Here is a 17,157-nt window from a genome sequence, read left to right on the forward strand (position 1 = left end):
TGAGTGATTGGCCAATGCTTTTCCTTCAGCCCAGATTGTTCTTTCCCAAATATTCATAAGGCTCACTCTCTTACTTCATTTGGACCGTGTTCATATGTCTCTTCAGAGAGGACTTTTTTTTTTTTAACACAGAAGTCTCTTCTGGTCAATCTCTATCACTTTGCCCCGCTATACATTTTATGATAGTACTTAACACTTTTTAACATATTATATACCCATTCTTTATTGCCTTCCTCATTCACTTTGATGTAAACTCCAGAACAGTACATATTTTTACTTTTTACCCACTGTTGTGTTCCCAGTGCCTAGAATAGTGCCAAGCAGGTGGGGATCCTTTAATAATTTTAATCAAATGAGTAGTTTAATAGTTGAAAAAACCATCACTAACTAATGAGTAAGTTTAATTTGTCTCAGTTACCCAAATAACTTGTTTATTTTTGCCAAGACTTGTTAGAAAAAAGAGAACTAACAATTTTGAAGAAAACAGAATTTCTGGAAAATTGAACTTCCATATTAGAAAAATTTTTAAATAGAAAACCGTTTACTTGATGCTTATTTTGTTTTATATTTTCCTGAACTTTTATTACTTTCAATAGAATCAGTTGTTCAAAATGAAACAAAATTATTTCAAGTTTACATCTTTGTAAGAACTTTTCCTATTATATAGTATGTATGCATATATACATATTGTCATACCACATGTCATGAAAAGAATGGTTTTTCAGATTTTTGCCAGTCTCATCACATTCATAATTTTTGGCCACAGCCACCTACCTCTCACATGTCATTTTAATTTTCACTAATCCAATTTAAACCAACTGTCTCTACTATTTTTAACTTATCCTTATCCTTAGTACTAATACTTATGAAATCTCAAGTTTGATTGTTATAATTTTTAAATATACAGTAAGTTAAATATATGGTTATTAAAACAAAAAGCTCTTCTATGTATGCCCCAGTTATGCCCAGTGCAGTAGAATTTGTGACTGAGTAATGGAGAATATGGCAATGGATTATAGCAGCAAGTGAATATCCATGTGTCAGTGAAAGCTCTCTGTGGCTTGATTTATTCATGTGAAAAGTGAGAGAATGAAATGGGTGGGCACTAAGTTCTTGGTTTTCTTCTCATAGCCTTTCTTCAAAACAGTGCTGACTGGATCTAGGAAGACTTCCCAAGAAAGACTGAAGCTAGTTTCCTGGCACCCCAACTCATCCATGAGTAAGGAAATTACTCCCCAGGACAAGGATAAAATAAGGATTTTATTATGGAATTCCAACTAGATCACGTAAGTATTAAGTACATCTGCACACGTAGAATGAAACAGAAATACAAAGCAATTAACTATTATTCCTACAACATACCTCATTTCTCTGGAAATTTTCTTATACCTTTTGGGAGGATTAAATTATCTGGATGAGCATTTTCCATTTACCCCCTACTTATTAGAACCACTTGATTTTAGTGAAGTGTTCTCAACTAGAACATTCCTGAGGACCATATCCAGATCAAGCAGCCAACCAAGGGCATTTTCACATGCAACAAAAACTGTGCTAAATGCCATCAAGGGCACCAATGCTATTTCTAGGACTTAAGCTGCGCTGGGGAAGATGTGGCCATCCATAAGCACCTCACAATCATTGCAAAGTTTTCATAGGAATGACAATATTGAAACCACACATTTTTATACACTTGTTATTTGATATACTACATAAACTGACATACTACTCTTTGATATCTATATCTATATCTATCTCTCTATATATATATCTTCCTATTTTTATAAATGCTATTTAATTTTTGCAACAATTCTGTGTGGAAGAGTAGCTGTCATTAACCCCTTTTGTGCTTTAGGATTTGTAAAAGAATACTGCAAGTTCCAAAGTATCTATGGGGCAATTTGGTTCTCATTGGTGTCCTTCAGCCCAATGGGCATAATACTGTTTATTTCTAGAAAATAAGTAATAAAGTATAAAATATGAAAATTAAAACTATATTGATAGGGAAAATAGGAGGAAATACTTGAAATAAAACTGTCTTAGGAATTCTGGTGACCTGGTTGTATGGCTGCTACTTAGAGAAAGATGGGAAAGTGGGATTTAGTGCTTCCATGATTCTATTAGTTTCCTGATCACTTAGTTGAGCCATTTTGTTTACAAGTTTCAGAAAACTAATTCAAACTAGTTTATGCAGCTAATAAGAATAAAAATGAAAATAAAATAATTTATTAAGTCACGTAACAGAGAAGCCCATGGGTAGGGCTGGTCAGGCACGTTAAGTCCTGGCATTCAAATATTATTTTCAGGGCCTTCTCTCTCTCTCTCTCTCTCTCTCTCTCTCTCTCTCTCTCTCTTTCTTTCTCTCTCTCTCTCTCTCTCTCTCTCACACACACACACACACATCCTCATAAGCAGGCCATCTCCACACACTGCCATGAGCAGCTAGAGATTATATAATATTTTATCTTTAACAAGGCCATCAGAAAGTTTATCTTTTTAATGCATAGATTAAATAGATTATATAGATAAAATTCCTGGAATTCTATTGCTTGAAAACAATATAGAATCTGTGCAACATAGAACATAGCATAATCCCTTGAACAAAAGGGTTGGTAGGTGTCATCTATTTTTCAGCTCAGCTTCACGCACTGACACTAGGTGAGGGAAGCATCCCTCAAAGCACATCAGAGTGCTTTCACCGGAAGAAAGGGGAGATGTGTGCTCTCAGATAAGGTAAGACAAAAACGTGTCCAGTAGGCTTGTGTTCTGCCAGTCACTGAGGGTTGGTGGAATGTCCACAAGCAGTTACAACTCCAGAGGGGAATCCCAAACCTCAGAAAGCCTTGAGTAGACCATAGAAAATTCCAGAGAATATAGCAAATATATTTTATAACTTAGGATTTTTATCTTCATACCTTTGAACTTATTTCTTGAAAAGAGAAGTTCTACTCTATAACTGCCCCAAGGGCTCTGTGTGGATCATGCTGCATGCTGTCCCTAGAAATGGTGCTAGGAGAGCAGGGAACAGGCAAGTGTCCTTCAAGGTAGGATGAGTTGTTGCTGCCCCGGAGTTTGGTAATGGAACTCACTGCTAGCGGGACCCATTTCAGAGAAGAGCCCTTGCAGATGGGAGCAGCTGTTGGGAGCCTGTGCTGGGAGCCACTGCCAAGAAAAATTGCCAGAAGCTGCTGCTGGGAAGCCACTGTGGGAGCAGAGGGAATTGTCAGGAGTCTCAGCCTTCTTCATCATACCATTGGAAGTAACCACAGAGGTCAAGCAAGAATGTGATTGTGTTTCTCTCTAAATACCATGTGTGTACATCTGTATCTACATTGACATTTAGATATAGATGTCAGTATCTTACATATTTCTTTGTGTTCCATTCCACAGTAGAGGATCAACTTTGTTCCTTTCATTACTTACTTAGTTAATATTTATGTATGCCCTCTCTGAAAAAGATGAAATAAAAAGAAAACTTTCAGGGGTGCCTGGGTGACTCAGTAGGTTAAGCATCTGACTCTTGGTTTCGTCTCAGGTTGTGATCTCACTGTTGGTGACTTCAAGCCATGCTGACAGTGCAGAGCCTGCTTAGGACTCTCTCTCTCTCTCTCTCTCTCTCTCTCTCTCTCTCTCCCTCCCTCCCTTCCCCTCCCCTGCTGGTGCGCTCTCTCTCTCTCTCTCTCTCTCAAAAATAAATAAATAAATAAACTTAAAAAAAAATTAACTTTGTACTGTTGTGATTGCCATCTAGTGGAGAAAAGAAGTATGTAAATAAATGTTTAGAATGCAGTGTAACAGGAGTAGTTACAAATGTCTTTGGAAGCCCAAGGGAAAAGCTGCCTTTGCCTGAAGGACTTCAGTAAGGCTTTATGGAAGAGGACACATTTCATCTGGGTCTTATTGAATGGAATGCCCAGAAATTCTAACAGGAGTACAAACCTGTTGTAGAACTAGAAACCAGGCTTGTTCATGTTTCAAAGTGTCACCTAGGGAGAGATGGTTGTGTACATCACAACTTAAATGAAGAAATAAAGTAACTAGCTCTCAAAAGCATATAGGTTAAGTGCCAGGTAAATATTTTGGAAAATATATTTCATGGAGTAAAAGAATATTTCTAATGTTTGATATGTACTTCATAATACATAGTTTCCTCCCAAAGTTTGATATGATCTATTCCTAGATAAGGTGGATTAAAATTAATAAATATAATTGATTTTACCTTATGCTTTTCTAATCCCTATTCCTTCTCACTCACATCATTTTTCTAGATTTCTTCTCCAGAAGCAGGAAAAACATGGCCCCATTGCCTGATTGTTATCGTTTAAGAAACTACTATTTAAAAATTTTTAAATATTTATTTATTTTTTAAAAAATGTTTTATTTCTTTTAAGACAGAGAGAGACAGAGTATGCGTGGGGATGGGGCAGAGAGAGAGGGAGACACAGCATGTGAGGCAGGCTCCAGGCTGAGCTGTGAGCACAGAGCCCGACGTGGGGCTCGAACTGAGGAACTGTGAGATCATGACCTGAGCTGAAGTTGGACGCTTAACTAACTGAGCCACCCAGCTACCCTAATGTTCATTTATTTTTGAGAGAGAGACAGAGCACAAGCATGGGAGGGGCAGAGAGAGAGGGAGACACAGAATCTGAAGCAGACTCCAGGCTCTGAGCTCAGCACAGAGCTCAAACCCATGAATCATGAGATCATGACCTGAGCTGAAGTCTGGCACTGAAGTCCACCCAGGTGCCCCAAGAAACTACTATTAAATAACAATAGATCTTCAGCATTCAATTAAAGTTATGTCATAGACACCATACCATGTAATTTATAGCTATTAAGTTGCTTGATCCTACCTTTAAAATACTATAAGGATTGTAGCATCAGTAATCTCTTTTTATAGTAAACAAGCTGAAGATTTACAATTTTAATCGAGTATCATGATTGGTGACAATGCTACCATCCTAGCCAGGCTCTCTAATTTCAAATGATCCAACACTAAAGTAAAGTAACTAAAAATCAGAGAAAAGCAATTGTTTTAAGGATGTCTGTTTTAAGATGGCTATTTTAGTACTTTCTTAGCTTGAGTAAAATAATTTTGTCCTCCCAAATATGTTTCCTCATTTATAAAATGATGCCAAATGTCTTACTATCATGTCTCATGCTTTCTTTTTTTAAATTTTTTTTAACGTTTATTTATTTTTGAGACAGAGAGAGACAGAGCATGAACAGGGGAGGGGCAGAGAGAGAGGGAGACACAGAATCTGAAATGGGCACCAGGCTCTGAGCTGTAGGCACAGAGCCCGACGCGGGGCTCGAACTCACAAACCGTGAGACCTGAACCGAAGTCGGGCGCTTAACCAACTGAGCCACCCAGGCGCCCCTCATGCTTTCTTTATCCAAACATCTAAAGACAAGACTGAAACTAAGGTCATGCAGAAATATTTTTAGTGATTCACAAGTCAACATAGATCTCAGATCACCAAATACCAATTCATCCTGGAGCAGAACAGGTGCATTCTTTTTTTTTTATTATTATTTTTTATTTTTTTTTTATTTTTAATTTTTTAATTTTTTTTTCAATATATGAAATTTATTGTCAAATTGGTTTCCATACAACACCCAGTGCTCATCCCAAAAGGTGCCCTCCTCAATACCCATCACCCACCCTCCCCTCCCTCCCACCCCCCATCAACCCTCAGTTTGTTCTCACTTTTTAAGAGTCTCTTACGCTTTGGCTCTCTTCCACTCTAACCTCTTTTTTTTTTTTTTCTTCCCCTCCCCCATGGGTCTCTGTTAAGTTTCTCAGGATCCACATAAGAGTGAAAACATATGGTATCTGTCTTTCTCTGTATGGCTTATTTCACTTAGCATCACACTCTCCAGTTCCATCCACGTTGCTACAAAGGGCCATATTTCATTCTTTCTCATTGCCATGTAGTACTCCATTGTGTATATAAACCACAATTTCTTTATCCATTCATCAGTTGATGGGCATTTAGGCTCTTTCCACAATTTGGCTATTGTTGAGAGTGCTGCTATAAACATTGGGGTACAAGTGCCCCTATGCATCAGTACTCCTGTATCCCTTGGGTAAATTCCTAGCAGTGCTATTGCTGGGTCATAGGGTAGGTCTATTTTTAATTTTCTGAGGAACCTCCACACTGTTTTCCAGAGTGGCTGCACCAATTTGCATTCCCACCAACAGTGCAAGAGGGTTCCCATTTCTCCACATCCTCTCCAGCATCTATAGTCTCCTGATTTAGAACAGGTGCATTCTTGAATGTGGAAGCTAAACCATCTTGGTTGTTAGTTTGTAAGCCTTTTCAACTGCTTATTAATTTCTTCCAGTTCATCTCCAGCCTCATAAAGTTTTATAAGCTCTAAGTGAGCCTTTCCAAACACCGAAGAAACTCTAGAAACGGAATTCCATCTCAGTCTTAAGTGCTTTTATTAACATGCAATAAAATTAAACACCATGTAATCTCGTTCATATGTAGAATCTTAAAAAAATGAAATTAAAAAACCCAAACTCACAGAAAAAAAAAGAGATCAGATTTGTGGTTACCAGCAGTGGGGTTGGGGGAGGGGTAATCAAATGAAACTAGTCAAAGTACAACCTCTCAGTTACGAGATAAATAAGTACTAGGGATGTCATGTACCACATGATGACTGTAATTAACACTGCTATATGGCATATTTGAAAGTTGTTGAGAGAATAGATCTTAAGAGTTTTCATCACAAGGTGAAAAACCTTTTTTTTCTTTTTTTCTTGTATCTATATTAGATGATGGATGCTAACTAAACTTACTGTAGTGTAATCATTTCTCAATATCTGTAAGTCAAATCATGCTTCTGTACACTTTAAACTTACATAGTACTATATGTCAATTTTACTTCAATAAAACCAGAAAAATAGAACCAGTTTTACCAAGTAGCTGATACAGGAAGAGTAGATGGGGGATCTGCTAATTAGGTCATGAGCTATATATAATATGACAGTTTATCTGGTTTAATAAAGTATCTTATAAAATAATGTAACAGCTGTTAGGTCTCATTCCAACTCCCACTCTTATATTGGGCATTACAGCTTAAAGCTAAACACTTTAATGCTTCCCAGCTTCCTTATTTAGTTGACCGCCAACCAAGTGTTGAATAGACATGGCAAGCAGGCACAGTGGTCTAGCAACGAGAATTGTGGGGGTAGACGTATGAAAAGTAGAGGTCCTGTCCAGGTTTGGCTGGTTTGCTGTATGCACGGTATTGCTGGGACAGAAAGCCTCTCTGGACCTATCAGATTCCTAGTCTGTAGAAAGTGACTGGTGATCCCTGTCATCTGTATCCCTTATGAGACTAAAGCATAGTGGTTAAAGTCAGAAGACATCACAGTTATAAGGTGTTCATTTTTTTCTTTTCCCAATGGCCATAAATAACTGCAATTTATCCCTCTTTCTTGATCAGTGCAGATTCTCTGAAAAGGTATTGTAAAACCATTAATGGTATTGGTTATCAGTTTCTTTGTAAGAAATTATCACAACCACAACCATCTATTATTTCACATCTTTCTCCAATTATATGATTAGGAAAGTCCTTGGTACTATTTACCTTGGTTCAGATAACCCCCACAAAAGTTACAATTAACTAAAGTCAGTTATCACAAGTGACTGAATAGGCTATTGCAAACTACAAAAGCCCAAATTAAATGCATACCTATCTTTGTCAACCACTGATGAAACAAAGGACAAGGCGGTTTGTACTCTCCATTACAATATTTTACATGTATCAAGGCTCTGCTCCTCAATGGCACCACCTCCAACCTTATGTACTTAGATGCTCCTGGGCTTGGAGGTGGTAGAGTGTGGGTAGAAGAAAAAACAAACACCTGTAAAACAGAATAAACCTACATGTACCTGAAGGATGACAAAAAGATTATTTGCTTTTAAGTAAGTTATGTTCTCAAACTATGAAGAGTTTATCATTCCAAATCCCAAATTAGAGCTGCAATAACTCTGACCTTCTGATGTTCCTAGAGTTGGGTTTCAGAGCCAATTATAGAACTCTGGCTTCTGATGCTATTTGAAGAGCTCTTTGTGTCTGTAAAGCCTAATAGACTTATCTACTGAGAATAGATACCTGAATATTTCGTAGGAGTCTATTCTGGCAGTTCAACCTTTGGTTAGCATTGGAACTTTGTCAGCACATAATAATAAGGGTTCCTTCCTTGACTAAAACACAAAAATAGGATTGAGCAGACAAAGGAGGTAAAAAACATAGACAGTATTCCTATCTTTGGACACCAGCATCACTTTATTTCCTGTGGGTCAGTCTCTGATAGCGACCTACAGTGAGGTTTCCTAATATTTAATTAGTGAAAAGTCCTTTGGGATTCTGACGGCCGGTTGACTGACAGTCCTCATTTTTGTTGCTTTGAGTTTTCTTTTTTCTTTTATTTCTCTAGGAGGTATTTCAATAGGAAATTGGAGAGGCTGCACTGTAAATGTCTTCTTCAGTGAGCAAAGCGTGTTTAAAATAAGTACCCCTCAAATGACCTCTCTAACCACAGAAACAAAAATAAGCAAAAAATCCTCTGCTGGAGGAGAGACGCCAAAGAAACAAAACCAAAACAGACATTTGGAGAAACTAGAAGAGAGAAAATTACAGCATGATTTTGCACCTAGAACAAGTACTGTCTCGTGAGATATATACATGAATTAAATTTTACTGCAACAGTGTGATGAAGAAATGGCTGTAATTGGAGAGAGAAAATTAAAAAAGGAAACGAGACTGGAAAAAGGGAAAACATCAGCAACATCAGCAGGACACAAGTTGTAATGAAAACAAAGGGAAACAGATTCATTGACAGCAGATGGAATTAATCAAACATTTATCAGGCGCCTGATATAGCAAAGAAATGGGCTAAAATGCCCAGAGTTCTAAACTGATTAAGGTCTACTTTCTTATAACAGCTACATTTTATTGAGAGCTTACTATGGACGAAAACCTTACACACTTTATAAAAACATTTTCAATATTTTTATTTATTTGGTAGAATAATTTCATGTTATCAAAGAGGCAACTGAAGCTGAAGGCGTGTAACATTCTCAAGGACACAACAACAGTAAAAGATATAACTAGAATTCAAAAATGGATTGAATTCTAAAATCCATTTTCTCTCCAGTATACTATGGGAACTTCTCAAAGTCAGGCATCAGACAAGTTTACAAATAACACAAGAAGTGATCATGGGAATCGCTGGAAAGAATCAGGAAAACAAACAAACAAACAAAAAACTAACATGAATATGGTACCTTAATGGTAATACTAGTGTTAGCATATATGTTTTTCAATATTATCCTAATCTTACTGAGGCATAGTCAATAATTGATAGTTATCATGATAATCCCAAACCATCAAAGAAAAAAAAGCTCAGTTTTGTTTTATACACTCTATTTCCTAAAGAATAAAGTGCAAGATAATTTAGAACTTCCTGTAGAATTTCTTCAACTTCCCACAATCTCACCTGCAAACATATCTAAGTTTGAGCTTGTCGCTATTTCTTTTCTCACCTACCAGCAGAAAAGTTTCCTTCCTCATTCATTACCTAAGTCAGTAATTATTTATTGAGTCCATGCCGTGGTCTATGCTGGACTCTAGGGAGAAAATGAAAAAAGAGAGACAAGATTCCTGTCCATATGGATTTACATACTAGGAGGGATAGTTAACAAACAGATGTTATATATAATGTTTAATTTTTATTCATTTTCAGAGAGAGAGAGAGAGTGAGCATGCACAAGTGGGAGAGGGGTGGAGAGAGAGAGAGAGAGAGAGAGAATCCCAAGCAGACTCCACACTGTCAGCACAGAGCCCAACGGGGAGCTCGATCTCACCAACTGTGAGATCATGACTTGGCCAAAATCGATCGCCTAACCGACTAAGCCACCCAGGCGCCCCCGCAGATTATATATATTATATAATATAAATGATATCATATAAATAATAATCATAACTATTTTATATATATTTAACATATATATTTACATACATTTAGATGATTGTTATTTATAGCATACTGTATTTATGATACTTATATACTTAATTTCTAGTTTTAGCAGACACAGAGGATATTAAATTATATTAAGTATTTTGCAGCATGCCTGGATGAACCAAGGAGCCAGGCTTAGAGGATGTTCAGTAAGGATTAACACACAACCCATGCCATGCCATGGCTTTATAAGTGATCCCAATGTGCCACCACCGGAAACTGACACCACAGTTTACAACAGTGATACTGTTTCATCATCACTATTCCTGAAAAGCAAAACGTTCTGGTTATATCCTCACCAAGAGATGGATTTTGCGTTACTCTTTCATTTTCTGATCTGAAGTTTCACACAGGCACATTGACTACAAATTCTAAGTCACATGTCTCTCTGTCTTAGATGCAAGAGATCTTGGAAAAGTGAGTTCTGGCTTCTGAATCTTGGAGAGATGGGATTCAGAAAGTGGGACATTCCACAAATACAAGAAGGTTATCAAAAGACACTGAGCGCCCTGTAAAAAACACAGCTGTGACAGGTGCTCCTTGCTGTGTCCCCAGTTCCCAGGCTCCTCCTTTCCTTAGTAGCCAAACTCTTACTAACCAGACTGAGTGCCAATGTGCTCCACTAACAGTGCTTCCTGCTTCCCCCAATTCCTTGCAGTGAGGAGTCACCATCTGACACATTTGGAATTGATGAGTAACAGGGAAAGTCTTTGGGGGATTTTAGGAAAAATATTTCCTTTCTTTATGCAAATAATGCCCCTGTTAATTTTCCTCTTCTTTTTGGATCCACCTTGCAGCCATGACCTTAGATATGGGATTGCTGAGTCAAATAGTAAATGCATAAAGTCTATTCCGAAAGGGTTGTACCAGTTGAATATCCATGAGAAATGCACCAGAGTATCTGTTTCCTCATTATCTAGCCAAAATATGTCAAACTTTTAAATTTCCCTTAACCTCATGGGTGAGAAATAGTATCTATGGTATAGTTTTAATTTGTGTGTTTGTAACTATGAGTGAGAGCAAAAATTCTATCCCATACTTAAAGGCTATTCATATATCTTTTTCACACTCTTTCTGTGTCGTATCTTTGCCATTTTTCTATCAGGTGTTTTTGTTTGTTTATTTTTGTTTTTGTTTTATACTTCATTCCATCCATTTTTAAAAGTGTTTCATATATTCTGGATAGAAGCATTATGTTGCAAATATTTGCTTCTAATGTCAGTTGTCCTTTGAATGTGTTTATGGGTTTTTTGTTTGCTATGAATGTTTCAAATATGCTATATAGTCATGTTTATTGACCTTAAATTGTATGGTCTGGATTTTCAGTCATAGCTAGAAGACCTTTCCTACACCCAGGTTATAAAGAAATTCACCCCTTTGTTTTTGTTTTTTTAGTACTAACACTGTTTGCTTTTCCTTTTTCCTTTTTCCTTTTTGACATTTAGATTTTTGATTCATTTAGAGTTCTTTGGTAGATCTGAGGTATGTATTTAATTTTGCCTTTTCCCAAGTAACAAAACTATTGTCTAGCACATTTTATTTAAAGAGTATCTTTTTCTCCTGCATTGATTTGAGATGCTACCTTTATCACATGCTGAATTTTCATATGCACTTGGATCTATTTCTGACCTTTATATTCTGTTCTTTTTGTTTATCTATTACTACTCTGGCCTACGTTGTTTTAGTTACAGAGATTTCACAATGTATTTTAATGTCTAGCAAGACTACATGTCTCTCAAGAGTTTTTTATTTCAGTTTTGTCTTGGCTTGCAAATTTGTTTTTTCATACCAACTTTAGTATTAACTTGTCTAACTCCATAAAGTCTTATAGGTATTTTTATTGGGATTGCATCAGCTTTATAAGTCATTTAGGAAGAATTGACATCATTATGATGTTGAGTCATCCTATCCAAGAACAGAAATCTTTCCATTTCTTTAAATATACTGTACCTTTGTATCTTTCGGCAGTGGTTTAAAAACTTCCCTTAACCTATATGGGTTTTCATATTTTTTGTTGATTTTGTTCCTAAGTATTTAATCTTTTTTTTTTTACTATTGAAAAAAGGATTTTTCTCCCTACCATTATGTCCTATTATTTGAATATAGAAAGGTAATTAATTTCTGTGTATTAATTTTTATCTAACTATTACTAAAATTTCTAAGTCTTATTATTGATGCATCAGGGTTTTCTAGGCATACAAAAATTTTATCTTCAAATAGGGGTAGTTTCAGATTTTTAAAAACAATTTTATGTCTCTAATTGATTTCTCTTGTCTATTTGCGTTGGCCAGTAATAGCGGTACTAGGTAGAATGGGGTCAAGATTGTGGGCATTGTTGTTTTGTTCTTACTCTCAGTGGAAATATCTTTCAGGTGTATTTAGTAAGTAAGCCTAACTTGGGTTTATATATGTAGTTATGTTAAGAGAGTATCCATCAAGTTCTTTTTTCTTGATTTTTTTTGTTGTTAGAAATAGGTTTTTGTCATAGGATTTTTCAACATGAATAATTTCATGCTTTACTCCTTACATCTATTAAAATGGTGTTATGTTGATGGTTTTAGAATACAGAACAATCCTGCATTCATGTAATAAATTCCACTTGTTCATGGAATTTCTTTAATGTGGTTTTTGTCCTCTGCTAGTAGTTTATCAAATATTTTGCATTAATATTCATAAGTGATATTGATTCATAATTTTTTTGTACTATCATGTTCAGCTATTTTTGCCATATAAAAACAATTAGGAAGCTGTCCTTCACTTGTAGTGCTCTAGAACAATTTACAGAGCATTGTGACTACCTATGGTTTTTGAGCATTTCTTAGAAATCTCCTGTGAAACCATCTGGCCTGTGCTCCTGTGGGTTAGTTCCTTGATACCCTTTTCAATTGCCTATACTAAAATTAGTCTGTTTAAGTTTTCATTTTCAAACATGCTGCTTTTGTTCATCTATATTTCACTAGCAAATCATTCAAATACATTTGCATAGAGCCCTACAAAGTGGCCTCTTAGACTTTCTAAAATTTTCTGCATGTCACTGTTTGCCTCTTATTATTTCGTATTTTGTATATTTGTGCCTTACCTTTTGCTTCTTGATCAAATTATCTTGTGGTTTGTCTACTTTTTAATCATTTCAAAATTATACCATCTATTTCTTTTCTCTACCTCATTAATTCTGTTTTATCTAAATTATGATTTCCCTTTTAATACTTTGTTTACTTGCTTTTTTTAAGCTTGGAATTTAATTTTATTTAAATTATTTGATTTAATTGATGAAAGTGTATAGTACTATGAATTTTCCTCTGATCACTGTTTTATTTAATTAAAAAAATTTTTTTTAACGTTTATTTATTTTTTGAGAGACAGGGAGAGAGAGAAAATGTGAGTGGGGGAAGGGCAGAGACAGAGGGAGTCACAGAATCTGAGGCAGGGTCCAGGCTCTGAGCTATCAGCACAGAGCTTGACGTGGGGCCCGAACTCACAAACTGGGAGATCATGACCTCAGCCGAAGTTGGACGCTTAACTGACTGAGCCATCCAAGCGCCCCTGATCACTGTTTTAGACATATCCCATAAATTTTGATATGTAGTATTTTGTTAGCATCATTTCAGATTTTATTTTCTTTTTTTATCCAGACCTATTTAGTAGAAAATTTTATTAATTTTAAATGAATCTTTAAAAATTTTTTTAAATAATGTTCTATTGCATGGTGGTTAGAAAACATTTTATAATATTTCTACATTATAGAATTTACTAATGTTGACTTTATAACCTAATATGTGATCAATATTTTGTAAACATTCAATTAATATACCTTGTTCCATGGTATACTTAGAAGATCTATTCTGTAGTATCAGAATAAAACATTTGATATATATCTATAAAGTCTGTATGATTGTTTATGTTGTTTAGATCTTTAATGTTAACCAGTATTTATTTTTGTCCACTTTATCCATAGTATAGTGAGAATGACATGTTAAAATTTGCTATCATTAGCTTATATCTGTTTTTTTGTGTCTTGACTACTTTTTGCTTTAAAAAGGTAGTTGCTGTTGTTTGTTGCATAGATATTCACAAATGTGATATATTTTTTGTGACTTTTTACTCAACATTTGAAGTTTCCCTTCTATTTATGAGTTTATTTTGGTATAAACATATAAGAAGAAAAAATTACTCATGTAATTTCCAATCAGTAAATGTAAAAGGAAATATAGGAATATGAAATCACCACTGGGCTTACATCACAGTAACAATTTTTGCAGGCAAGATATACCAATGTATATTGAATATTAAAATTAGTGGATAAAAATTTTAGAGTAAATACACTTTGCATAGTTACAAAGTATCTCTTTCAAGACACTTATATTAAATACAAAGGAACATACAGTAACTTTACAGAGGAGAAGCCCAGCAGACACCATCTAAGCAAGTAATTAGGGTTAACATCACCAGTAACAAGACGTGGTGACATAAATCCCTTGATAAGAAGGAAGCCACAATGCTATGTTTATGAGATTCTTTCCGGACTCATCACCTCATTTCAACCATGAGAAAACTTAAGACAAATCCAAATTAAGGGACAAGTTACAACATAACTAATCAGTACTCTTCAAAAGTGTCACGATCATGAAAGATGAAAAACAAAAAAGACTGAAATTTTTACAATTAAATGCATTGTGAGACCCTGGATAGTATTAAGATACTATAGAAAAGGACATTCATGGAAAAAAATGGTGGAGTTCAAATAAAGTCTGTAGTTTAATTAGTAATATATTTCCAATGTTAATGATCTGTTCTTGGTAATTTTACCATGGTTATAAAAAATATTAACATGAGAGAAAGCACTTTGAGAGATAAAAGGAAATTATTTGTATTTTATTTAATTAAGAGACTCTTTTGTTTATTTTTATTTTTTTAATGTTTATTTTTGAGAGAGAGAGAGAGAGAGCATGAGCTGGGGAGAGGCAGAGAGCAAGGATCTGAAGCAGAATCTGTGCTGACAGCGCAGAGCCGGATGTGGGCTCAAACTCACGAACTGTGAGATCATGACCTGAGCCAAAGTCAGAAGCTTAACCAACTAGCCACCCAGGCATCCCAAGAGACTTTTTTAAACAACAGTTTTAGATTAAAAAAAAAAAAATTGAGCAGGTAGTATAGAGTAGTATAAAGAGTTCTCATATATTTCCCCTCCCCTCTGTCCCTCCTTGCATTAGTGTGGTACATTTGTTACAATTAATGAACTGCTACTGATGCATTACTATTAACTAGAATCCATAATTTAAAAATACTTTTTGTGTTGTACAGTGTATAGGTTTCAACAAATATGTAATGTAATGCATCCACTATTATAGTATCATAGAGAATAATTTCACTGCTCTAAAAATCCCCTGTGCCCCACCTATTTATCCTTTCCTCTCTTCCCCATTCCCCATCCTCTGGAAAGCACTGATCTATTTAGTGTCTCTACAGTTTTGCCTTTTCTAGGATGTCATATCCTTGCAAGGTATCCTTTGGATGGATGTATCACAGTTTGGTTATCCATTCGCTTATGGAGGGACATTTCCATTGCTTCCAATTTTTGACAATTATGAATAAAGCCACTATAAACATTTGTGCGCAGGTGTTTGTGTAGACCTAAGTTTCATCTCAGTTGGGTAAATACCTAAGAGCATGATTCCCATGATGGTATGGTACAACCATGCTTACTTGTGTAAGAAAACTGCCAAATAGTCTTCCAAAGTGGCTGTACCATTTTGCATTCCCACCAGCAATGAATGAGAGTTCATGTTGCTTCACATCCTCGTCAGCATTTAGTATTGTTAGTGTTTTGGAGATTAGTTATTTCTAATAGTTACATGATAATACAAGATCTAATAGTTACATAAACAAGAAAATACTGTTTTAGTTTGCAATCTCTAATGACATATGAGGTTTAGCATCTTTTTATATGTTTTCTTTTTTGCCATCTATATATCTTTTCTGGTGAGATGTCCGTGTATCTGTCCAGATCTTTTGCCCAATTATTAATTACTTTTACTTTTTTAACTTTTAATCACTTTTTAATTGAGTTGTTTATTGTCTTTATTGAGTTCTATGCATTCTTTGTGTATTTTAAATGTGAGTCCTTAATTAGATACATATTTAGCAAATATTTTCTCCCAGTTTGGGCTTGTTTTTTACCTTATTTTTTGAAGGTGCATATTTTAATAAAGAGCAGAGATCAGCAGAATTATCAAATGTTGCCCTTTTTTGCTATACATAGATGTCACTATAAATATTCCAATTTTATTTTAAGTGGGATTAGATATTTTTACAGAACTATCATCAACAGAGTTTTTTTGTTACCCTTGGGAAAAGTGTAATTTAGCTTCAGGGTGTAATTCAAGAAAATGCTACATCCAAAGTTATATAACAGGCAATTTTTCTATTTACTTTCCTCTTCGGTTATAAAAGACTGGGAATGATGTCAATATTATGGATTTTTCAGTAGCAGTTAGGGCAAACTTTGTAATTGAGAATGGACTTCTATTTTGTTTAAAATTTTTTTTTTAATGTTTATTTATTTTTGAGAGAGAGATAGAGCATGAGCAGGGGAGGGGCGTAGAAAGACTGGGAGACACAGAATCCAAAGCTGGCTCCAGGCTCTGAGCTGTCAGCATATAGCTGGACGCAGGGTTTGAACTCAAGGACCACGAGATGGTAACCTGAGCCAAAGTCGGACATTCAACCGACCAAGGCATCCAGGTGCTCCCCCCTCCCTCCGCCCTGGCCCCTCTTTTTAAAAATTTTTTATAATGTGAGAATGAACCTCTTCTATTAACCAAAGCTTGATGATGCCAAGTTTATCTTTCCTCCAAGATCAAGGCCATAGATCTGTCTTTTCACAGAATGACTAAAGCTAGCCCAAAGAAGTCATCTGCTTACTAGTTGTAGCACATCACAGGCCTTTTTAAAGAAATAAAATGTACTTGGGCCCCACGTTTCCATTGTTGGATGCAGAAATCTTGTGACTATATCAGTAATTTAAAGAAGTTGACATTTCAAACACATATTTTCCCTGGGCACTAGGTGTTGGAGGGAGGTATGGAAAGTTTTCCCCTGTCAACAGATTAGATCAGATGAAC

The 17,157-nt window shown here is 35.5% G+C and overlaps 1 long non-coding RNA gene across 1 annotated transcript; it reads left to right on the forward strand.

The window, feature by feature from the left end:
* Positions 1–1,111: 1,111 nt before the first annotated feature.
* On the forward strand, positions 1,112–3,478 carry LOC131510603 (uncharacterized). Its single transcript, XR_009261115.1, has 2 exons — positions 1,112–1,286; positions 3,108–3,478. It is a non-coding gene; the product is annotated as an uncharacterized LOC131510603 (long non-coding RNA).
* The last annotated feature ends 13,679 nt before the right edge of the window (positions 3,479–17,157 follow it).

This window comes from Neofelis nebulosa, chromosome 1 (assembly GCF_028018385.1).
Source record: "Neofelis nebulosa isolate mNeoNeb1 chromosome 1, mNeoNeb1.pri, whole genome shotgun sequence".
NCBI lineage: Eukaryota > Metazoa > Chordata > Mammalia > Carnivora > Felidae > Neofelis > Neofelis nebulosa.